Below are 24787 nucleotides of genomic sequence, written 5' to 3' on the forward strand. Positions count from 1 at the left end.
AAAACATCTTTAGTATCAATGAGTTCCCTAATCAAGGTAACTACGACATTACTTTTATGTCAGAGCATTATTGCCTGAACATCTATGAGTGGTTCCGGAATCATGCCAGAGATCCCTGTTTGAAGGGAGTGAAATGTGAACCACTGTTTGGTCTTCAGGAAAGGCAGGTGACTATCACTGTCTATAACCCCTTTACTGAACCTGCATTGTTGGAGAGCTTCCTCTCACAGTATTGTGACTTTGTTTCAAGGGGAGAGAAGCAAGTGAACTGCTTAGGAATCTTTAATTGTCGATACAAGTATCGTGTAAGGTTCAGAAGAGATCCTGGCAGTGTGGGTGGGTTCAGACACCCTCCGGCGAACTTCTCTGTGGCAGGGCATAGGGGTTTCCTGACGTACCCTGGGCAGCCTCTGTTTTGCAGGAGATGTTTCTCTTTTGGACATGTCCAGGCAGACTGCCAGAAGGGGCAGTGTTGCCGAAACTGCAAGAAGGAGGGGCATATGGCTGGTGATTGCCCGATCGCTAAGACCTGTGACGTGTGTGGTAGTAGTGACCACATGTATAAGGATTGTCCGCAGAGAGCGCCTAGACGCTCAGAGAGTGAATGGAGAGAGGAGGAGGAGAGAAGGAGGAGGTTGGCGACTATCAGGAAGGAATCTGAAAGAATGGAGAGAGAGGAAAGGAGGGAGAGGGAGAGGGAGAGGGAAAGACGCTCTGTGACTCCAGATGACATTGTGCTAGCACCCCGTGGTGCTATGAGTGATGTACAGAAGGAAGATAAGGAGTTTTGGTTGGCGGCAAAAAAAGTAGAGAAGGGGTTTAAGAAGAAGGAAGAAGATCAGGAAGAGGATGAGGAAGAAGATGATGACTCTACTGTGCCTGAAATGTTTTCTCTTGAGGAAGCAATGGATGCAACGGAGGAAGACGTGCGCATTTCTGAAGCTGAGAGCCCTGTGCACCCCTCAGATCCTCAGAATATTGGAGGGCTTTCTTCAGATGAGGACAGGGGTGGGAATAAGTGTCAGAGGGAGGAGGATGGGGAAAGTGATGAGGCATGCACTAGTATGCCTAAGAGAAAAATTGGGCCGGCTATAAAAAAATGGAGTGAGCACGAAGGGGCTAGTGGTTCAGAGACTTGCTGTTCAGTCCGAATGGCAGAGGAGGACAATGGTGATACTGGGTAAAATGAAAGCTCAGTGGATCTGTTGTTTTTTTTTTTTTCTCTCCTTTCTGTGAGTCTTGACCATTGTCAAGGGCTTTTTGTGTAATGTGTGTAGTTTTGTGGTAATTTTTGCATTGTTTTTTGTTTTTATAGTATGGGTTTTTCTATAGTTTCTCAAAATGTGAGAGTTTTTAAGAAAGCAGCAATTTTGGATTTTTTAGCTATGCAGAGTGCATCTATTTTTTGTTTGCAAGAATGTGGGATTGTGGATGGTGTGAAAGGGGATGAGTGGTCTTATGGTGCGTCTGTATGGTCTGGTAGTGCAAATAATAGAAATGATGGTGTGGGTATTTTAGTTAAGGGGCAGGAGGTGGTTTTGAATAATTATTTGGTGGTGGAGGTGGGGAGGTGTATCTTAGCAAATTTTGAATATAAAAATGCTAAGTTTTGTGTTATCAATATTTATGCGCCAGTAGAAAAAAAATGAGCGTAAGTTATTATTTGAAAAAGTGAAGCTTTTTGTTCCAGGAAGAGTGCCTGTGGTGATTGTGGGTGATATGAATTGTGATGTGGGGGGAGTGAATGTGGATGTGTCTGGAAAAGTTTTGCTGGAGTTAGTTACTGACTTTGATTTGAGTGATATGCAGCGTGTGTGTAAGGTTAACCCTTTGTTAGATACCTTTTTTTCTGATAGTGGAAGAGCACAGTCCAGGTTGGATTATTGTTTTATTTCTAAAAATATTATTCCTGTTGGATATAAGCAGGATAGGGTCGTTTTTTCGGACCATGTTTGTGTGTTGTGCGAGTTAGATATTAATGTTAGTGGTGTGTTTGGAAAGGGTTTGTGGAAATTAAATGTGAAATTGTTGGAAAATGAAGCTGTGAGGAAGGAGTATGTGAGAAAGTATGAACAGTGGTGTAAAAGTAAGGAAAGTTTTGGGAATGTTTGTGAGTGGTGGGATTGGGTTAAGAGGCAGACAAAAAAGTTTTTTAAAAGTGTGGGGTATGAATTTGCGGCAATTAAGAGGGAAAAGTTTGTTAAGTTGAATGCCCGTTTATGTTTATTGTATAAATTGAGGGAAGGAGGAATGGAGGTGGAGGAGGGGATAAAAAAGGTTAAAAAAGAAATTAATGAGTTTTTGGAGGAGAAAGGGAAGAGTATTATTTTTAGGGCAAAAATTGATAGAATGGAGCAAGATGAAAGGTGTTCAAGGTTTTTCTTCAAAAAGGTTTTTGGGAAAAAGCAGAGTATGAGTGTTTTGAATGCAGAGGATGGAAGAGAGGTAAGTGGGGAGGATATGTGTGAACATGTGGCTAAGTTTTATGAGGAGCTGTATGCAGTGAAGTGGAGGGATGAGGCTTTGGAGGAGGATGTACTAAGTGTATTAGAAAATAAATTGAGTGAGATGGAGAGAGAGAGAGTGATGGGTGAGGTGACAGGTGATGAGGTATGGAAGGTAATGAATAGCATGGCGTTAAATAAGACTCCAGGAGAGGATGGTCTTCCTATAGAGTTTTATAGAGTGATGTGGCATGTGATTGGTAAGGATTTTGTGGATGTGTGTAAGTATATGTGGTCTAGTATGGAGGTGGCTGAGAGTATGCGTGCAGGGATGGTTGTGTTAATACCTAAAAAAGGAGATTTGAAGAGTTTAAAAAATTGGAGACCGATAACGTTGTTGAATTGCGATTATAAGATCTATGCGAAAGTAATGGCGAATAGGATGCGTGACGTGATAGAGAGTGTGATTGGGGATGAACAGTGTTGTGCAGTGCCTGGGAGACGTATACATGAGTGTGTGTGTATGTTGAGAGATTGTTTGTGGGACTGTATGAGTCGGAAGAAGAGTGTATTTGTTTTGAGTTTGGACTTTGAAAAGGCGTATGATCGGTTATCACATAGTTTTTTGTTCCGGGTATTATTGAGAATGGGGTTTCCGCCTGATTTTGTTTGGAGGGTGAGGAGCTTATATAAAGACATTTATAGTTGTGTTTTGATGAATGGTTCTGTGGGTAGAAGAGTGAATGTTTTTTCAGGTGTGAGACAAGGTTGTCCTTTGTCTCCTGTGGTTTTTATTTGTGCGATTGAACCGTTGCTTTGTATGTTGAGGAAAGATAAAGTGATTAGAGGAGTACAAGTGCCAGGAGGTGGAGGGAGGGAATGGAAGGTTAGTGCTTATATGGATGACGTGTGTGTGTTGTGTGATTCAGAGTATTCTGTGAGGCGGGTGAAGTTATTAGCGTCTATTTTTTGTGGTGCGTCAGCATTTAAGGTGAATTGGGAGAAGAGTGAGTGTAAGGTTTTTGGGGGAGGGGTTTTAAGTAAGGATGTAGGAGTGAATGAGGTGACTGGGTCTATTAAGGTTTTGGGGGTGAAATTTTCAGAGAGTTTGGATGGGAAAGAAAGTTGGGATGATGCGAAAGGAAAGGTTGAGCGGAAGCTATGTTTTTGGAAGATGAGAAGTCTTTCGTTTTTTGGAAAACACTTTTATTAAAAGTGTGATTTTGCCTATTTTCTTATATATTGCAGTGGTCTTTCCGCCGGGGTATATGTGTATAAGGGGGTTAAATAGGATTCTGTTTGTGTTTTTGTGGAATTCTAGAATGGAGAGGGCTAGGAGGGAGGTTTTGGTGAAACGTTTAGAAAAAGGTGGGTTGGGTTTTCCAAACCTTGAGGTGTTTTTTGGTGTAAATATTGTGGTTTTTGTGTTGAGGATGATTAGGATGGATGGCAAGTTTTCTTGTCTGTGTAGGTTTTTGTTTGGGGCGTATTTATTTCGTTTGAAGTGGCGAGAGAGGGATCTGAGGTATCCGGTTGCTTTTGACGTGCCTAGATGGTATGTGTGGGTTTATAAATTTTTGGTGAAGTATGAGTTGTGTGATGTGGATGTTAGGTTGTTGAGTAATAAGAAGGCTGTGTATAGGATGATTGAATGTAGAGAGACAGAGTGTGGAATAAACATGGTTAGAGGGAATGATATAGAAAAAGTATGGAAGAAAGTGCGGTTGGACGGTATGACGAATAGGCAGAGTGAGATTGTGTGGCAGTCTTTGCATGGAGTGTTACCAGTTAGGGAATTTCAGAAGAATCGTGGGTTGGGGAGAAGTGATATGTGTCCGAGAGGTGGGTGTGGTGGAAGGGAAAGTGTAATACATGTGTTTTGGAATTGTCATTATGCTAGCGAGGTGATTGGAAGAATGGGACCATTGTGTAAAGAATTGTGTGGTGTGAGCTTGTTATCATTCGAGTTGTTCATGTTTGGCTTGGGAATGTGTGATGGAGTGAAGGAGAGAGTGTTGTGGTTAATAGTTGCATGTATAAAGGAAGTATTATGGGATGTGAGGAATGTGTATGTTTTTAAGAGAAAGGAAATTGTAGTAAAGAATAGTCTAAAAGTGATTTTGGGGAAGATGTATGTGTGTTTTCTATGGGATAAAAGAAGAAGGGGGGAGGTGGATGCCGAAGGGATTTGGAAGGTGAAGAAGTGGAGATACCTTGTAAATATGTCTTGATTTGTTTTTTCTGATGTTGTATTAAACTGAAATTTTCCGATGATGATGGGAACAGCTTTTGTGTTTTGGATTTGACGCAGCTGTTTGGGATTTTTCTTTGGTCTTGGATTTCTGGACCGTGGATTTTCCCATCTGAGGGAAAAAAAAAAAAAAAAAAAGAAACAGCTGTCTGTGGATGGATACCATGCTTGGCATAGGTGGTTTTCCTTTATTGGATGTTTTCCTTTATTGGATGCTGCCCTTCCCTTGGTTGTTCCTTCCCGGTGAAAGGCCTGGCTATTCACTGCCTGCGTTGAGAAACACGTGATGGTGTCTCCGCAGCTCCTCTACTTGCATTTGCATATTTGGGGGCAGTTGTTATGGCTGGCAATCAGGCAACACAGCGTGCAGTAATCAGCGCACATACAGAGATCTGGCAATAACCAAAAACAATAGGACGAGCTCTGAGACGTGGAATCTCTGTAGACTGCAGTACCTGATCTATCCTCACACAACTATAAGCAGCAGTGGATTGCGCCTATCACTACCTATGCAACTCGACACTGCCTGAGGAGCTGACTAGCCTGAAGATAGAAATACAAGCCTGACTTACCTCAGAGAAATACCCCAAAGGAATAGGCAGCCCCCCACATATAATGACTGTTAGCAAGATGAAAAGACAAACGTAGGAATGAAATAGATTCAGCAAAGTGAGGCCCGATATTCTAGACAGAGCGAGGATAGCAAAGAGAACTATGCAGTCTACAAAAAACCCTAAAACGAAAACCACGCAAAGGGGCAAAAAGACCCACCGTGCCGAACTAACAGCACGGCGGTGCACCCCTTTGCTTCTCAGAGCTTCCAGCAAAAGTTAATAGCAAGCTGGACAGAAAAAACAGAAAACAAACTAGAAGCACTTATCTAGCAGAGCAGCAGGCCCAAGGAAAGATGCAGTAGCTCAGATCCAACACTGGAACATTGACAAGGAGCAAGGAAGACAGACTCAGGTGGAGCTAAATAGCAAGGCAGCCAACGAGCTCACCAAAACACCTGAGGGAGGAAGCCCAGAGACTGCAATACCACTTGTGACCACAGAAGTGAACTCAGCCACAGAATTCACAACAGTACCCCCCCCTTGAGGAGGGGTCACCGAACCCTCACCAGAACCCCCAGGCCGACCAGGATGAGCCACATGAACGGCACGAACAAGATCTGGGGCATGGACATCAGAGGCAAAAACCCAGGAATTATCTTCCTGAGCATAACCCTTCCATTTGACCAGATACTGGAGTTTCCGTCTAGAGACACGAGAATCCAAAATCTTCTCCACAATATACTCCAATTCCCCCTCCACCAAAACAGGGGCAGGAGGCTCCACAGATGGAACCATAGGTGCCACGTATCTCCTCAACAACGACCTATGGAATACATTATGTATGGAAAAGGAGTCTGGGAGGGTCAGACGAAAAGACACCGGATTGAGAATCTCAGAAATCCTATACGGACCAATAAAACGAGGTTTAAATTTAGGAGAGGAAACCTTCATAGGAATATGACGAGAAGATAACCAAACCAGATCCCCAACACGAAGTCGGGGTCCCACACGGCGTCTGCGATTAGCGAAAAGCTGAGCCTTCTCCTGGGACAAGGTCAAATTGTCCACTACCTGAGTCCAGATCTGCTGCAACCTGTCCACCACAGAATCCACACCAGGACAGTCCAAAGACTCAACCTGTCCTGAAGAGAAACGAGGATGGAACCCAGAATTGCAGAAAAATGGAGAGACCAAGGTAGCCGAGCTGGCCCGATTATTAAGGGCGAACTCAGCCAACGGCAAAAATGACACCCAATCATCCTGGTCAGCGGAAACAAAACATCTCAGATATGTTTCCAAGGTCTGATTGGTTCGTTCGGTCTGGCCATTAGTCTGAGGATGGAAGGCCGAGGAGAAAGATAGGTCAATGCCCATCCTACCACAAAAGGCTCGCCAGAACCTCGAGACAAACTGGGAACCTCTGTCAGAAACAATATTCTCAGGAATGCCATGTAAACGAACCACATGCTGGAAGAACAAAGGCACCAAATCAGAGGAGGAAGGCAATTTAACCAAGGGCACCAGATGGACCATTTTAGAAAAGCGATCACAGACCACCCAAATGACCGACATTTTTTGAGAAACGGGAAGGTCAGAAATGAAATCCATCGAAATATGTGTCCAAGGCCTCTTCGGGACCGGCAAGGGCAAAAGCAACCCACTGGCACGTGAACAGCAGGGCTTAGCCCTAGCACAAATTCCACAGGACTGCACAAAAGCACGCACATCCCGTGACAGAGATGGCCACCAGAAGGATCTAGCAACCAACTCCCTGGTACCAAAGATTCCTGGATGACCGGCCAGCACCGAACAATGAAGTTCAGAGATAACTTTACTAGTCCACCTATCAGGGACGAACAGTTTCTCGGCCGGACAACGATCAGGTTTATTAGCCTGAAATTTCTGCAACACTCTCCGCAAATCAGGGGAGATGGCAGACACAATGACTCCTTCCTTGAGGATACTCGCCGGCTCAGATAACCCCGGAGAGTCGGGCACAAAACTCCTAGACAGAGCATCCGCCTTCACATTTTTAGAGCCCGGAAGGTATGAAATCACAAAATCAAAACGAGCAAAAAATAACGACCAACGGGCCTGTCTAGGATTCAAGCGCTTGGCAGACTCGAGATAAGTAAGATTCTTATGATCAGTCAATACTACCACGCGATGCTTAGCTCCCTCAAGCCAATGACGCCACTCCTCGAATGCCCACTTCATGGCCAGCAACTCTCGGTTGCCCACATCATAATTACGCTCAGCAGCAGAAAATTTCCTGGAAAAGAAAGCACATGGTTTGAACACTGAGCAACCAGAACCTCTCTGTGACAAAACCGCCCCTGCACCAATCTCAGAAGCATCAACCTCGACCTGGAACGGAAGAGAAACATCAGGTTGACACAACACAGGGGCACAGCAAAAACGACGCTTCAACTCCTGAAAAGCTTCCACGGCAGCAGAAGACCAATTAACCAAATCAGCACCCTTCTTGGTCAAATCGGTCAATGGTCTGGCAATGCTAGAAAAATTACAGATGAAGCGACGATAAAAATTAGCAAAGCCCAGGAATTTCTGCAGACTTTTTAGAGATGTCGGCTGAGTCCAATCCTGGATGGCCTGAACCTTAACCGGATCCATCTCGATAGTAGAAGGGGAAAAGATGAACCCCAAAAATGAAACTTTCTGCACACCGAAGAGACACTTTGATCCCTTCACGAACAAGGAATTAGCACGCAGTACCTGGAAAACCATTCTGACTTGCTTCACATGAGACTCCCAATCATCTGAGAAGATCAAAATGTCATCCAAGTAAACAATCAAGAATTTATCCAGATACTCACGGAAAATGTCATGCATAAAAGACTGAAAAACAGATGGAGCATTGGCAAGTCCGAACGGCATCACCAGATACTCAAAATGACCCTCGGGCGTATTAAATGCCGTTTTCCATTCATCTCCCTGCCTGATTCTCACCAGATTATACGCACCACGAAGATCAATCTTAGTAAACCAACTAGCCCCCTTAATCCGAGCAAACAAGTCAGAAATCAATGGCAAGGGATACTGAAACTTAACAGTGATCTTATTAAGAAGGCGGTAATCAATACACGGTCTTAGCGAACCATCCTTCTTGGCTACAAAAAAGAACCCTGCTCCCAATGGTGACGACGATGGGCGAATATGTCCCTTCTCCAGGGACTCCTTCACATAACTGTGCATAGCGGTGTGTTCAGGTACGGACAAATTAAATAAACGACCCTTAGGGAATTTACTACCAGGAATCAAATCGATAGCACAATCACAATTCCTATGCGGAGGTAGGGCATCAGACTTGGACTCTTCAAATACATCCTGAAAGTCAGACAAGAACTCTGGGATGTCAGAAGGAATGGATGACGAAATAGACAAAAATGGAACATCACCATGTACTCCCTGACAACCCCAGCTGGTTACCGACATAGAGTTCCAATCCAATACTGGATTATGGGTTTGTAGCCATGGCAACCCCAACACGACCACATCATGCAAATTATGCAGTACCAGAAAGCGAATAACTTCCTGATGTGCAGGAGCCATGCACATGGTCAGCTGGGCCCAGTACTGAGGCTTATTCTTGGCCAAAGGTGTAGCATCAATTCCTCTCAACGGAATAGGACACCGCAAAGGCTCCAAGAAAAATCCACAACGTTTAGCATAATCCAAATCCATCAGATTCAGGGCAGCGCCTGAATCCACAAACGCCATGACAGAATACGATGACAAAGAGCACATTAAGGTAATGGACAAAAGGAATTTGGACTGTACAGTACCAATAACGGCAGAGCTATCGAACCGCCTAGTGCGTTTAGGACAATTAGAAATAGCATGAGTAGAATCACCACAATAGAAACACAGTCTGTTCAGACGTCTGTGTTCTTGCCGTTCAACTTTAGTCATAGTCCTGTCGCACTGCATAGGCTCAGGTTTACTCTCAGACAATACCGCCAGATGGTGCACAGATTTACGCTCGCGCAAGCGAAGACCGATCTGAATGGCCAAGGACATAGACTCATTCAAACCAGCAGGCATAGGAAATCCCACCATTACATCCTTAAGAGCTTCAGAGAGACCCTTTCTGAACAAAGCCGCTAATGCAGATTCATTCCACAGAGTGAGTACTGACCACTTCCTAAATTTCTGACAATATACTTCTACATCATCCTGACCCTGGCATAAAGCCAGCAGATTTTTCTCAGCCTGATCCACTGAATTAGGCTCATCGTAAAGCAATCCCAGCGCCTGGAAAAATGCATCAACATTACTCAATGCAGAATCTCCTGGTGCAAGAGAAAACGCCCAGTCCTGTGGGTCGCCGCGCAAAAAAGAAATAATAATCAAAACCTGTTGAATAGGATTACCAGAAGAATGAGGTTTCAAGGCCAAAAATAGCTTACAATTATTTCTGAAGCTCAGGAACTTAGTTCTGTCACCAAAAAACAAATCAGGAATCGGAATTCTTGGTTCTAGCATCGATTTCTGATCAATAGTATCTTGAATCTTTTGTACATTTACAACGAGATTATCCATTGAGGAGCACAGAGCCTGAATATCCATGTCCACAGCTGTGTCCTGAAGCACTCTAATGTCTAGGGGAAAAAAAAGACTGAAGACAGAGCTAAGAAAAAAAAATGATGTCAGGATTTCTTTTTTCCCTCTATTGGGAATCATTGGTGTGGCTCCTTGTACTGTTATGGCTGGCAATCAGGCAACACAGCGTGCAGTAATCAGCGCACATACAGAGATCTGGCAATAACCAAAAACAATAGGACGAGCTCTGAGACGTGGAATCTCTGTAGACTGCAGTACCTGATCTATCCTCACACAACTATAAGCAGCAGTGGATTGCGCCTATCACTACCTATGCAACTCGACACTGCCTGAGGAGCTGACTAGCCTGAAGATAGAAATACAAGCCTGACTTACCTCAGAGAAATACCCCAAAGGAATAGGCAGCCCCCCACATATAATGACTGTTAGCAAGATGAAAAGACAAACGTAGGAATGAAATAGATTCAGCAAAGTGAGGCCCGATATTCTAGACAGAGCGAGGATAGCAAAGAGAACTATGCAGTCTACAAAAAACCCTAAAACGAAAACCACGCAAAGGGGCAAAAAGACCCACCGTGCCGAACTAACAGCACGGCGGTGCACCCCTTTGCTTCTCAGAGCTTCCAGCAAAAGTTAATAGCAAGCTGGACAGAAAAAACAGAAAACAAACTAGAAGCACTTATCTAGCAGAGCAGCAGGCCCAAGGAAAGATGCAGTAGCTCAGATCCAACACTGGAACATTGACAAGGAGCAAGGAAGACAGACTCAGGTGGAGCTAAATAGCAAGGCAGCCAACGAGCTCACCAAAACACCTGAGGGAGGAAGCCCAGAGACTGCAATACCACTTGTGACCACAGAAGTGAACTCAGCCACAGAATTCACAGCAGGCAGTGTTCTGGATCACTGCGTTGAGAAACACGTGATGGTGTCTCCGCGGTGTTGGATGTTTTGGTCTCCACAAGGTCAATCATCCGTGCCTTTATAGACTTTCTACTAGGCACTGCTCCTGATAGCCAGTTTCCTACTCCACACTGATGAGGGGAAAAAACCCCGAAACAGCTGTCTGTGGATGGATACCATGCTTGGCATAGGTGGTTTTCCTTTATTGGATGCTGCCCTTCCCTTGGTTGTTCCTTCCCGGTGAAAGGCCTGGCTATTCACTGCCTGCGTTGAGAAACACGTGATGGTGTCTCCGCAGCTCCTCTACTTGCATTTGCATATTTGGGGGCAGTGTTCTGGATCACTGCTTTGAGAAACACGTGATGGTGTCTCCGCGGTGTTGGATGTTTTGGTCTCCACGAGGTCAATCATCCGTGCCTTTATAGACTTTCTACTAGGCACTGCTCCTGATAGCCAGTTTCCTACTCCACACTGATGAGGGGCAAAAACCCAGAAACAGCTGTCTGTGGATGGATACCATGCTTGGCATAGGTGGTTTTCCTTTTTTGAATGTTTTCCTTTATTGGATGCTGCCCTTCCCTTGGTTGTTCCTTCCCGGTGAAAGGCCTGGCTATTCACTGCCTGCGTTGAGAAACACGTGATGGTGTCTCCGCAGCTCCTCTACTTGCATTTGCATATTTGGGGGCAGTGTTCTGGATCACTGCATTGAGAAACACGTGATGGTGTCTCCGCGGTGTTGGATGTTTTGGTCTCCACGAGGTCAATCATCCGTGCCTTTATAGACTTTCTACTAGGCACTGCTCCTGATAGCCAGTTTCCTACTCCACACTGATGAGGGGCAAAAACCCCGAAACAGCTGTCTGTGGATGGATACCATGCTTGGCATAGGTGGTTTTCCTTTATTGGATGTTTTCCTTTATTGGATGCTGCCCTTCCCTTGGTTGTTCCTTCCCGGTGAAAGGCCTGGCTATTCACTGCCTGCGTTGAGAAACACGTGATGGTGTCTCCGCAGCTCCTCTACTTGCATTTGCATATTTGGGGGCAGTGTTCTGGATCACTGCGTTGAGAAACACGTGATGGTGTCTCCGCGGTGTTGGATGTTTTGGTCTCCACGAGGTCAATCATCCGTGCCTTTATAGACTTTCTACTAGGCACTGCTCCTGATAGCCAGTTTCCTACTCCACACTGATGAGGGGCAAAAACCCCGAAACAGCTGTCTGTGGATGGATACCATGCTTGGCATAGGTGGTTTTCCTTTATTGGATGTTTTCCTATATTGGATGCTGCCCTTCCCTTGGTTGTTCCTTCCCGGTGAAAGGCCTGGCTATTCACTGCCTGCGTTGAGAAACACGTGATGGTGTCTCCACAGCTCCTCTACTTGCATTTGCATATTTGGGGGCAGTGTTCTGGATCACTGCGTTGAGAAACACGTGATGGTGTCTCCGCGGTGTTGGATGTTTTGGTCTCCACGAGGTCAATCATCCGTGCCTATACAAAATACAGTATAAAACATGTTCAGATGTACAATGAATAATTAGGAAAAGAAAAATATTTCCTCTCTAAATAGGTAAAGCCCTGGCCTATTAAGAGGAGACTGGAGTCAGCAGAAACTGGGCTCTCTGCTGTATTACTATTTTTATATCTGTGTGAGGCTTCTTGTTTCAGAACTGAGAGATCATAGATTCATGAATGTTGGAAGGGACCTCCAAGGTCATCATGTCATACCCCCTGGTCAACACAGGATTCACTAAACCATCTCAGTCAGATGTCTGTCCAGCCTCTGTTTGAAGACGTCCATTAAACGAGAACTTACCATCTCTTGTGGCAGCCTGTTCCACTCATTGATCACCCTCACTGTCAAAAAATGTTTTCAAATATCAAGAAATATAGGGAAGAAAAATACTTGGCACTCAAAAAGGGTTGCAGTTATCAAAATAATTTGTTTATTTAAATTAAAATGTTGGTCTTACCACTTGGACCTTCATCAGAACACTATAAAACATATATATATATATATACTAGCTGAAGAGCCTGGCGTTGCCTGGGCATAGTAAATATCTGTGGTTAGTTATAGCACCTCACTTCTCTTATTTTCCCATCACACCTCTCATTTTCCCAATCACATCTTTCATTTTCTCCCTCACACCTCTCATTTTCTCCCTCACTCCTCTCATTCCCCCCTAACACTTGTCATTTCGACCTCACATCTGTCATTTTCCGATCACTCCACTATTTTCCCTCGCTCCTCTCATTTTGCACTCACACCCCTCATTTTCACCGCAGTATATACATGTTTGCATCTCCCTTATATACAGTATACACCTGTATGTCATCTCCTGTATATAGTATATACCTGTATGTCATCTCCCCTGTATATAGTATATACCTGTATGTCATCTTCTATATATAGTATATACCTGTATGTCATCTCCTTCTATATATAGTATATACCTGTATGTCATCTCCTCCTGTATATAGTATATATCTGTGTCATCTCCTCCTGTATATAGTATATACCTGTATGTCATCTTCAATATATAGCATATAGTAACATACATAGTAACATAGTAACATAGTTAGTAAGGCCGAAAAAAGACATTTGTCCATCCAGTTCAGCCTATATTCCATCATAATAAATACCCAGATCTACGTCCTTCTACAGAACCTAATAATTGTATGATACAATATTGTTCTGCTCCAGGAAGACATCCAGGCCTCTCTTGAACCCCTCGACTGAGTTCGCCATCACCACCTCCTCAGGCAAGCAATTCCAGATTCTCACTGCCCTAACAGTAAAGAATCCTCTTCTATGTTGGTGGAAAAACCTTCTCTCCTCCAGACGCAAAGAATGCCCCCTTGTGCCCGTCACCTTCCTTGGTATAAACAGATCCTCAGCGAGATATTTGTATTGTCCCCTTATATACTTATACATGGTTATTAGATCGCCCCTCAGTCGTCTTTTTTCTAGACTAAATAATCCTAATTTCGCTAATCTATCTGGGTATTGTAGTTCTCCCATCCCCTTTATTAATTTTGTTGCCCTCCTTTGTACTCTCTCTAGTTCCATTATATCCTTCCTGAGCACCGGTGCCCAAAACTGGACACAGTACTCCATGTGCGGTCTAACTAGGGATTTGTACAGAGGCAGTATAATGCTCTCATCATGTGTATCCAGACCTCTTTTAATGCACCCCATGATCCTGTTTGCCTTGGCAGCTGCTGCCTGGCACTGGCTGCTCCAGGTAAGTTTATCATTAACTAGGATCCCCAAGTCCTTCTCCCTGTCAGATTTACCCAGTGGTTTCCCGTTCAGTGTGTAATGGTGATATTGATTCCCTCTTCCCATGTGTATAACCTTACATTTATCATTGTTAAACCTCATCTGCCACCTTTCAGCCCAAGTTTCCAACTTATCCAGATCCATCTGTAGCAGAATACTATCTTCTCTTGTATTAACTGCTTTACATAGTTTTGTATCATCTGCAAATATCGATATTTTACTGTGTAAACCTTCTACCAGATCATTAATGAATATGTTGAAGAGAACAGGTCCCAATACTGACCCCTGCGGTACCCCACTGGTCACAGCGACCCAGTTAGACCAAGCATTCTCATTTTGTGTACCAACCTCTTGTGCGGCACGGTATCAAACGCTTTGGAAAAATCGAGATATACCACGTCCAATGACTCACCGTGGTCCAGCCTATAGCTTACCTCTTCATAAAAACTGATTAGATTGGTTTGACAGGAGCGATTTCTCATAAACCCATGCTGATATGGAGTTAAACAGTTATTCTCATTGAGATAATCCAGAATAACATCCCTCAGAAACCCTTCAAATATTTTACCAACAATAGAGGTTAGACTTACTGGCCTATAATTTCCAGGTTCACTTTTAGAGCCCTTTTTGAATATTGGCACCACATTTGCTATGCGCCAGTCCTGCGGAACAGACCCTGTCGCTATAGAGTCACTAAAAATAAGAAATAATGGTTTATCTATTACATTACTTAGTTCTCTTAGTACTCGTGGGTGTATGCCATCCGGACCCGGAGATTTATCTATTTTAATCTTATTTAGCCGGTTTCGCACCTCTTCTTGGGTTAGATTGGTGACCCTTAATATAGGGTTTTCATTGTTTCTTGGGATTTCACCTAGCATTTCATTTTCCACCGTGAATACCGTGGAGAAGAAGGTGTTTAATATGTTAGCTTTTTCCTCGTCATCTACAACCATTCTTTCCTCACTATTTTTTAAGGGGCCTACATTTTCAGTTTTTATTCTTTTACTATTGATATAGTTGAAGAACAGTTTGGGATTAGTTTTACTCTCCTTAGCAATGTGCTTCTCTGTTTCCTTTTTGGCAGCTTTAATTAGTTTTTTAGATAAAGTATTTTTCTCCCTATAGTTTTTTAGAGCTTCAATGGTGCCATCCTGCTTTAGTAGTGCAAATGCTTTCTTTTTACTGTTAATTGCCTGTCTTACTTCTTTGTTTAGCCACATTGGGTTTTTCCTATTTCTAGTCCTTTTATTCCCACAAGGTATAAACCGCTTACACTGCCTATTTAGGATGTTCTTAAACATTTCCCATTTATTATCTGTATTCTCATTTCTGAGGATATTGTCCCAGTCTACCAGATTAAGGGCATCTCTAAGCTGTTCAAACTTTGCCTTCCTAAAGTTCAATGTTTTTGTGACTCCCTGACAAGTCCCCCTAGTGAAAGACAGGTGAAACTGCACAATATTGTGGTCGCTATTTCCTAAATGCCCAACCACCTGCAGATTTGTTATTCTGTCAGGTCTATTAGATAGTATTAGGTCTAAAAGTGCTGCTCCTCTGGTTGGATTCTGCACCAATTGTGAAAGATAATTTTTCTTGGTTATTAGCAGAAACCTGTTGCCTTTATGGGTTTCACAGGTTTCTGTTTCCCAGTTAATATCCGGGTAGTTAAAGTCCCCCATAACCAGGACCTCATTATGGGTTGCAGCTTCATCTATCTGCTTTAGAAGTAGACTTTCCATGGTTTCTGTTATATTTGGGGGTTTGTAACAGACCCCAATGAGAATTTTGTTACCATTTTTCCCTCCATGAATTTCGACCCATATGGACTCGACATCCTCATTCCCTTCGCTAATATCCTCCCTTAAAGTGGACTTTAGACAAGACTTTACATAGAGACAAACCCCTCCTCCTCTCCGATTTTTACGATCCTTTCTAAACAGACTGTAACCCTGTAAGTTAACTGCCCAGTCATAGCTTTCATCTAACCATGTCTCGGTTATTCCCACTATGTCAAAGTTACCTGTAGATATTTCTGCTTCTAGTTCTTCCATCTTGTTTGTCAGGCTTCTGGCGTTTGCGAGCATGCAGTTTAGAGGATTTTGTTTTGTTCCAATCTCCTCACTGTGGATTGTTTTAGAAATGTTCTTACCTCCCTTCTGAGTATGTTTTCCTGGGTCGTCTTTGTTCGAGTCTAATGTTTTTCTTCCCGTCCCCTCTTCTTCTAGTTTAACGCCCTCCTCATGAGTGTAGCGAGTCTTCTGGCGAATGTGTGTTTCCCAGGTTTGTTGAGGTGTAGTCCGTCTCTGGCGAGGAGTCCATCATACCAGTAATTCACACCGTGGTCCAGGAATCCAAATCCTTGTTGTCTGCACCATCGTCTTAGCCAGTTGTTTGCATCAAGGATCCTGTTCCATCTCCTGGTGCCATGCCCGTCTACTGGAAGGATAGAAGAAAAAACTACCTGTGCATCCAGTTCCTTTACTTTCTTCCCCAACTCTTCAAAGTCCTTGCAGATTGTCGGTAGGTCCTTCCTTGCCGTGTCATTGGTGCCAACATGTATCAGAAGAAATGGGTGGACGTCCTTGGAGCTGAAGAGCTTTGGTATCCTATCGGTCACATCCTTGATCATCGCACCTGGAAGGCAGCATACTTCTCTTGCAGTTATGTCCGGTCTGCAGATGGCTGCTTCGGTGCCTCTCAGTAGTGAGTCTCCCACCACCACCACTCTTCGTTGCTTCTTGGCTGTACTTTTTGCTGTCACTTGTTGCTGTGTGCCCTTTTCTTTTTTGCTTGCTGGTATTGCTTCATTCTTAGGTGTGCCATCTTCATCCTCTACAAAGATTTGATATCGGTTCTTCAGTTGTGTGGTTGGTGATTTCTCCATGGTCTTCTTGCTTCTTTTGGTCACATGCTTCCACTCATCTGCTTTTGGAGGTTCTCTGACACTTTTTGCACCTTCTGTGACCAGTAGAGATGCTTCTGTTCTGTCTAGAAAGTCTTCATTCTCTTTGATGAGTTTCAAAGTTGCTATTCTTTCTTCCAGACCCCGCACCTTTTCTTCTAAAAGTGCCACTAGTCTACACTTCTGACAGGTGAAATTTAATTCTTCTTCTGGTCGATCTGTGAACATGTAGCACATGCTGCAGCTCACCATGTAGGTTGTCACATCTGCCATGTTGCTCCTAGATCCTGCTGACTTGCTGTGTGTTTTCCTTCTTGTGTAATCTACTCAGCCAAGCTCTCTTGCATTAATGTCCTACAGGCAAAAATTGGTGATTCTTTCGAAGCAGCTGGTCCCGGCTGTACCCAACGATCTTCTAGCTTAGGGAGACTTCGCTTCTCCCAGAAGGCACCTGGAATATGCAAATTAGCCTCCTGAAGCTTGAATCCCTGGTTTGGTGATGCTTTCGAAGCAGCTGGTCCCGGCTGTACCCAACGATCTTCTAGCTTAGGGAGACTTCGCTTCTCCCAGAAGGCACCTGGAATATGCAAATTAGCCTCCTGAAGCTTGAATCCCTGGTTTGGTGATGCTTTCGAAGCAGCTGGTCCCGGCTGTACCCAACGATCTTCTAGCTTAGGGAGACTTCGCTTCTCCCAGAAGGCACCTGGAATATGCAAATTAGCCTCCTGAAGCTTGAATCCCTGGTTTGGTGATGCTTTCGAAGCAGCTGGTCCCGGCTGTACCCAACGATCTTCTAGCTTAGGGAGACTTCGCTTCTCCCAGAAGGCACCTGGAATATGCAAATTAGCCTCCTGAAGCTTGAATCCCTGGTTTGGTGATGCTTTCGAAGCAGCTGGTCCCGGCTGTACCCAACGATCTTCTAGCTTAGGGAGACTTCGCTTCTCCCAGAAGGCACCTGGAATATGCAAATTAGCCTCCTGAAGCTTGAATCCCTGGTTTGGTGATGCTTTCGAAGCAGCTGGTCCCGGCTGTACCCAACGATCTTCTAGCTTAGGGAGACTTCGCTTCTCCCAGAAGGCACCTGGAATATGCAAATTAGCCTCCTGAAGCTTGAATCCCTGGTTTGGTGATGCTTTCGAAGCAGCTGGTCCCGGCTGTACCCAACGATCTTCTAGCTTAGGGAGACTTCGCTTCTCCCAGAAGGCACCTGGAATATGCAAATTAGCCTCCTGAAGCTTGAATCCCTGGTTTGGTGATGCTTTCGAAGCAGCTGGTCCCGGCTGTACCCAAGGATCTTCTAGCTTAGGGAGACTTCGCTTCTCCCAGAAGGCACCTGGAATATGCAAATTAGCCTCCTGAAGCTTGAATCCCTGGTTTGGTGATGCTTTCGAAGCAGCTGGTCCCGGCTGTACCCAACGATCTTCTAGCTTAGGGAGACTTCGCTTCTCCCAGAAGGCACCTGGAATATGCAAATTAGCCTCCTGAAGCTTGAATCCCTGGTTTGGTGATGCTTTCGAAGCAGCTGGTCCCGGCTGTACCCAACGATCTTCTATATACCTGTATGTCATCTCCACCTGTATATAGTACATACTTGTAGGTCATCTGCTCCTGTATATAGTATATACCTGTGTGTCATCTCCTCCTGTATATAGTTTATACCTGTATGTCATCTCCTCCTGTATATAGTATGTACCTGTATGTCATCTCCTCCTCTATATAGTATATACCTGTGTGTCATCTCTCCTGTATATAGTATATATCTGTGTCATCTCCTCCTGTATATAGTATATACCTGTGTGTCATCTCCTCCTGTATTAGACCTCGTTCACACGTTATTTGCTCAGTATTTTTTCCTCAGTATTTTTAAGCTAAATTGGCAGCCTGATAAATCTCCAGCCAACAGGAAGCCCTCCCCCTAGCAGTATATATTAGCTCACACATACACATAATTGACAGGTCATGTGACTGACAGCTGCCGTATTTCCTATATGGTGCATTTGTTGCTCTTGTAGTTTGCTTATTAATCAGATTTTTATTTTTGAAGGATAATACCAGACTTTTGTGTGTTTTAGGGCGAGTTTCGTTTGTCAAGTTGTGTGTGTTGAGTTGCGTGTGGCGACATGCATGTAGCGACTTTTGTGAGATGAGTTTTGTGTGGCAACATGCATGTAGCAACTTTTTGTGTGTCGAGTTGCATGTGACAGGTTAGTGTAGCAAGTTGTGTGCAGCAAGTTTTGCACATGGCGAGTTTTGCGCATGGCGAGTTTTATGTGTGGTGCCTTTTGAGTATGTGCAAGTTTTGTGTGAGGCAACTTTTGCATGTGTTGCAACTTTTGTGCATGTGGCAATTTTTCCGCGTGTGCAAGTTTTGCGTGTGGTGAGTTTTCCATGAGGTGAGTTTTGCACTTGTGGCGAGTTTTGCGTGAGCCTAGTTTTTGCATGTGGCGAGTTTTGCGCGTGGCGAGTTTTGAGTGGCGACTTTTGTGTTTCGACTTTTATGTGGCGAGGTTGGTGTATGTGTGGTGAAATGTGTGCTGAGGGTGGTATATGTGTTCAAGCACGTGGTAGTGTGTGGCGCATTTTGTGTGTGTGTTCATATCCCCGTGTGTGGTGAGTATCCTGTTATGTTTGCTAATGACAGGTGTTATGAAGGCAATCCAGAAACACAGTGTGCTTAGCGATCAGAGCGCACACAGTGATCTGACAAATACCCAAAAATACAAGAACGAGCTCTGAGACGTGGAAACTCTGTAGACTGCACACCTGATCCTATCCTAAACACAACTAAAAGCGGCTGTGGATTGCGCCTAACAACTACCTAGGCAACTCGGCACAGCCTAAGAAACTAGCTAGCCTGAAGATAGAAAAATAGGCCTGACTTGCCCCAGAGAAATTCCCCAAAGGAAAAGGCAGCCCCCCACATATAATGACTGTGAGTAAGATGAAAAGACAAAACGTAGGGATGAAATAGATTCAGCAAAGTGGGGCCCGATATTCTAGGACAGAGCGAGGACAGTAAAGCGAACTTTGCAGTCTACAAAAAACCCTAAAGCAAAACCACGCAAAGGGGGCAAAAAAAAACCCACCGTGCCGAACTAACGGCACGGTGGTACACCCTTTGCGTCTCAGAGCTTCCAGCAAAACAAAAGACAAGCTGGACAGAAAAACAGCAACAAAAAAGCAAAAAGCACTTAGCTATACAGAGCAGCAGGTCACAGGAACAATCAGGAGAAGCTCAGAACCAACACTGAAACATTGACAAGGAGCAAGGATAGCAGCATCAGGCGGAGTTAAGTAATGAAGCAGTTAATGAGCTCACCAGAACACCTGAGGGAGGAAGCTCAGAAGCTGCAGTACCACTTGTGACCACAGGAGTGAATTCAGCCACAGAATTCACAACAGTATCCCATGTCGGGGCCCCACCTTAGCAACTGTACGGTATATACTCTTTGGCGCCATCGCTCTTGTTCACATCTGGCAGCTGTCAATTTGCCTCCAACACTTTTCCTTTCACTTTTCCCCATTATGTAGATAGGGGCAAAATTGTTTGGCGAATTGGAAAGCGCGGGGCTAAAATTTCACCTCACAACATAGCCTATGATGCTCTCAGGGTCCAGACGTGTGACTGTGCAAAATTTTGTGGCTGTAGCTGCGACGCCTCCAACACTTTTCATTTCACTTTTTCCCCCATTATGTAGATAGGGGCAAAATTGTTTGGTGAATTGGAACGCGCGGGGTTAAAATTTCGCCTCACAACATAGCCTATGACGCTCTCGGGGTCCAGACGTGTGACTGTGCAAAATTTTGTGGCTGTAGCTGCGACGGTGCAGATGCCAATCCCAGATATACACACATACACACATTCAGCTTTATATATTAGATAAATAGGTAAACAGAAAACACCACATTTTTAACACGTACATGATCCAAACATGTCAAAAGATCAACCTTTATAAAAAGCCAGATATGACGAAATGCGTCATCTAGTTAAAAGTTTGTCAAAATAGAAAATATACAGTAATTACTGCAGAGTGATTGCCATAACACAATATGACACACAATTGAATTAAAGACCAACAGACTAATCACATTTACTGTACATCATAGCATTAGATAAATGGGATACCGGAAGGATACAGGAAGGTCTCGGTTCAGATCTGTGTCGAGTTTTGAGTTTCTGCCACTAGATAGTGATCTGTCCAGTGAAACAGATAATAGTGCAAAATCAAGAAGGGGATTCATAATCCAGACCGTGAGTACTAACATCATAATATCCACATTGTATATCTGAGGTGGATGTGAGTCTGAAAAGGCTTCTGAGGAAAGTGAAAATAATGGTGGAAAAAATAGGCTAAAAAAGAGATAATGTTGAATATACGAGAAGTTTGGAAAACATTGGGAGGGTATTTCTGTAAGGATATATACACTGCATACAAGAGAAGCATGATAAATAAGTGTAAGTGAGGGTTACCAGATTACCACCTGCTGTATGTGATGCACGTTGCTGGGGAATAGCGCTCTGCACATGTGTATATGCATCATCCATATATGCTGTGCGTGGCTGGAAGTGCCCACTCACATGTAGTGGCAGAGCTACATGATATCAGTAGGGGGCGTATTGCTACGGCGTGTCTGAGAAGGGACGGGGTGTGTTCATCTGCTGCATGAAGCCTATGTTCCTCCCACGCTACGGTATGTATATGTCACAGTTACATTGCAGTCTAAGGCACATAGGAACATAAGAAACTGTAAATGGTAGAATGTGTCCTGAAACCTAAAAGAATTTTCATGCAAGTCAACCGATAATAAATCCTGAAAAAACTTTGAGATTCAGAAAAATTAATATTATCCAAAACCGTTTGGCTGCTCTTAAACCTTTTTGATATTCTATTGAAGCATATAAATTACAAACATCAAATGTTACCAGTAGATAATCCAAATCAATAGCAATAGTTTTCATTTCATTAAAAAATGACCAATATCTACTAGGAATGATGGAGTGGATCTTATTAATGGTGTTATAACCTTTTCTAATAAGAAAACCAGAGGTGATAAAATCAAATCTACTGGTGCCACAATTGGGCTCCCTGTGCGGATTTTGTTATGATTCATGGACCTGGGAGAATATAAATAAACAATGTAACTGGAAGTTTGCTAATCAAGTATTCACGCATCTTGGCATCAATATTTCAACTGCTCACATTTCTCTACACTAGTTCAAATAGTAAAGATGAGATAAAACTATTACCTAATCATTTGTAAGTTTTACTATTCAATAACTGAGAAAATATCTCTAATCACTTTTGTCTAATATTACTAGGGAATCCCCCCAATCCACAAATTGAATTACTAGTGTGGTATCCAGCATTAAACTTTTGAGTTCTTCTCTTTTATCTCTACATAAATTATGGGCTCAAAATTTACCCAGATTACTCCTCGCCTTGTTTAACATATCTTTCTAAAGGATTTAGGGGAGTGGGAGGGGAGATTGAATGTACTTTTTATCATTAAAGCAAATTCAGGTAAAGCAAGAGTTTCAGACTTGTTACCTGGTAATACTGTTCTCGCTTCAGGTTTAAAGGGAACCTGTCAGCAGGATTGTGCACAGTAACCTACAGGCAGTGTCAGGTCGGTGCTGTTATACTAATTACAATGATACCTTGGTTGATTAAATCCGTCTTGTGGTTGTTGTTTGTTCTTTATTTTCAATTTTCAGTTAATGAGATTCTCACGCTCCGGAATGGGGATCTGGCGATGTCTTCATGTGGTGCTCTGATTATGTGTTCATGTGTATGGCTTCTGACAGGTCACTGATCCCCCAGTCACCTGCCCCCTCTTTTACATACTTAATATGATATGCCGCCCCAAAGCACGTGCATATCATTAACTAAAAACTGAAAATAAAGATTAAACAACAACCACAAGACAGATTTCATCAACTAAAGTTTCATTTTAATCAGTATAAAGGCACTGACCTGACACTGTCTGTAGGTTACTCAGCACAATCCTGTTGACAGGTTCCCTCTAATGACAAAATATACACTTAATCTAATCCTGTGAAATAAAGAGAAAAATAATCAAATTTTGTCAACAAAAAGATAGTTCCTTTGAAAGTAACTTTAAGACCACATGCTCATGTTGAGTATTTGGGGAGTTTTTTATCTCAGCATTTGTAAGTAAAACCAGGAGGGGGTGAAAAATACAGAAGTGGTGACGTGTTTCTATTATATTTTTCCTATGATTGTTCCATTCCTGATTTTGGCTTACAAGTAATGAGGTAAAAAACTCATTAAATACTCAATGTGTGCATGTGTCCTAATTGTCATGGGTTTAGCAATAGTGATACAAGATTCAGGACTTCGTTTGATTCTGGGCAAGTGTTAAGACTTGGGCATTACTCTTCCCGATAATAACGTTTGTCTCTCTTGCTTAAAAAATGCTTTGGGATATCTTAGAGTAGCCGCCAGAGCTTGGTGATTCAGATCTTATTCTTTGAAATCTACGATACCCAATTTATCTTGCCACTTGTACTCTTTATGGAATAACTAATTTACTACGTTTCTAATAAACTTAAAGAAAATTCTGTTCAATGTCTTTTTTAACCCCTTTACCCCCAAGGGTGGTTTGCACGTTAATGACCGGGCCAATTTTTACAATTCTGACCACTGTCCCTTTATGAGGTTATAACTCTGGAAAGCTCCAACGGATCCCAGTGATTCTGACAGAGTTTTCTCGTGACATATTGTACGTCATGAAAGTGGTAAAATTTCTTTGATATTACCTGCGTTTATTTGTGAAAAAAACAGAAATTTGGCAAAAATTTAGAAAATTTGCAATTTTCCAACTTTGAATTTTTATGCAATTAAATCACAGAGATATGTCACACAAAATACTTAATAATAAACATTTCCCACATGTCTACTTTACATCAGCACAAATTTGGAACCAAAACTTTCTTTTGTTAGGGAGTTATAAGGGTTAAAAGTTGACCAGCAATTTCTCATTTTTACAACACCAATTGTTTTTAGGGACCACATCTCATTTGAAGTCATTTTTAGGGGTCTATATGATAAAAAATAACCAAGTGTGACACCTTTCTAAAAACTGCACCCCTCAAGGTGCTCAAAACCACATTCAAGAAGTTTATTAACCCTTCAGGTATTTCACAGGAATTTTCGGAATGTTTAAATAAAAATGAACATTTAACTTTTTTCACAAAAAAATTACTTCAGCTCCAATTTGTTTTTGATTTTACCAAGGGTAACAGGAGAAAATGGACCCAAAAAGTTGTTTTACAATTTGTCCTGAGTACGCCGATACCCCATATATGGGGGTAAACCACTGTTAGGGCGCAAGGGAGAGCTCGGAAGGGAAGGAGCGCCGTTTGACTTTTCAATGCAAAATTGACAGGAATTGAGATTGGACGCTGTGTTGCGTTTGGAGAGCCACTGATGTGCCTAAACATGATTGAAACCCCCCCAAGTGACACCATTTTGGAAAGTAGACCCCCTAAGGAACTTATCTAGATATGTGGTGAGCACTTTGACCCACCAAGTGCTTCACGGAAGTTTATAATGCAGAGCCGTAAAAATATAAAATCATATTTTTTCACAAAAATGATTTTTCGCCCCCAATTTTTCATTTTTCCAAGGGTAAGAGAAGAAATTGGACCCAAAAAGTTGTTGAACAATTTGTCCTGAGTACGCTGATATCCCATATGTGGGGGTAAACCACTGTTTGGGCGCATGGCAGAGCTCGGAAGGGAAGGAGCGCCATTTGACTTTTCAATGCAAAATTGACTGGAATTGAGATGGGACGCCATGTTGCGTTTGGAGAGCCACTGATGTGCCTAAACATTAAAACCCCCCA

This window comes from Ranitomeya imitator, chromosome 1 (genome assembly GCF_032444005.1).
Source record: "Ranitomeya imitator isolate aRanImi1 chromosome 1, aRanImi1.pri, whole genome shotgun sequence".
In the NCBI taxonomy this organism is placed as follows: domain Eukaryota; kingdom Metazoa; phylum Chordata; class Amphibia; order Anura; family Dendrobatidae; genus Ranitomeya; species Ranitomeya imitator.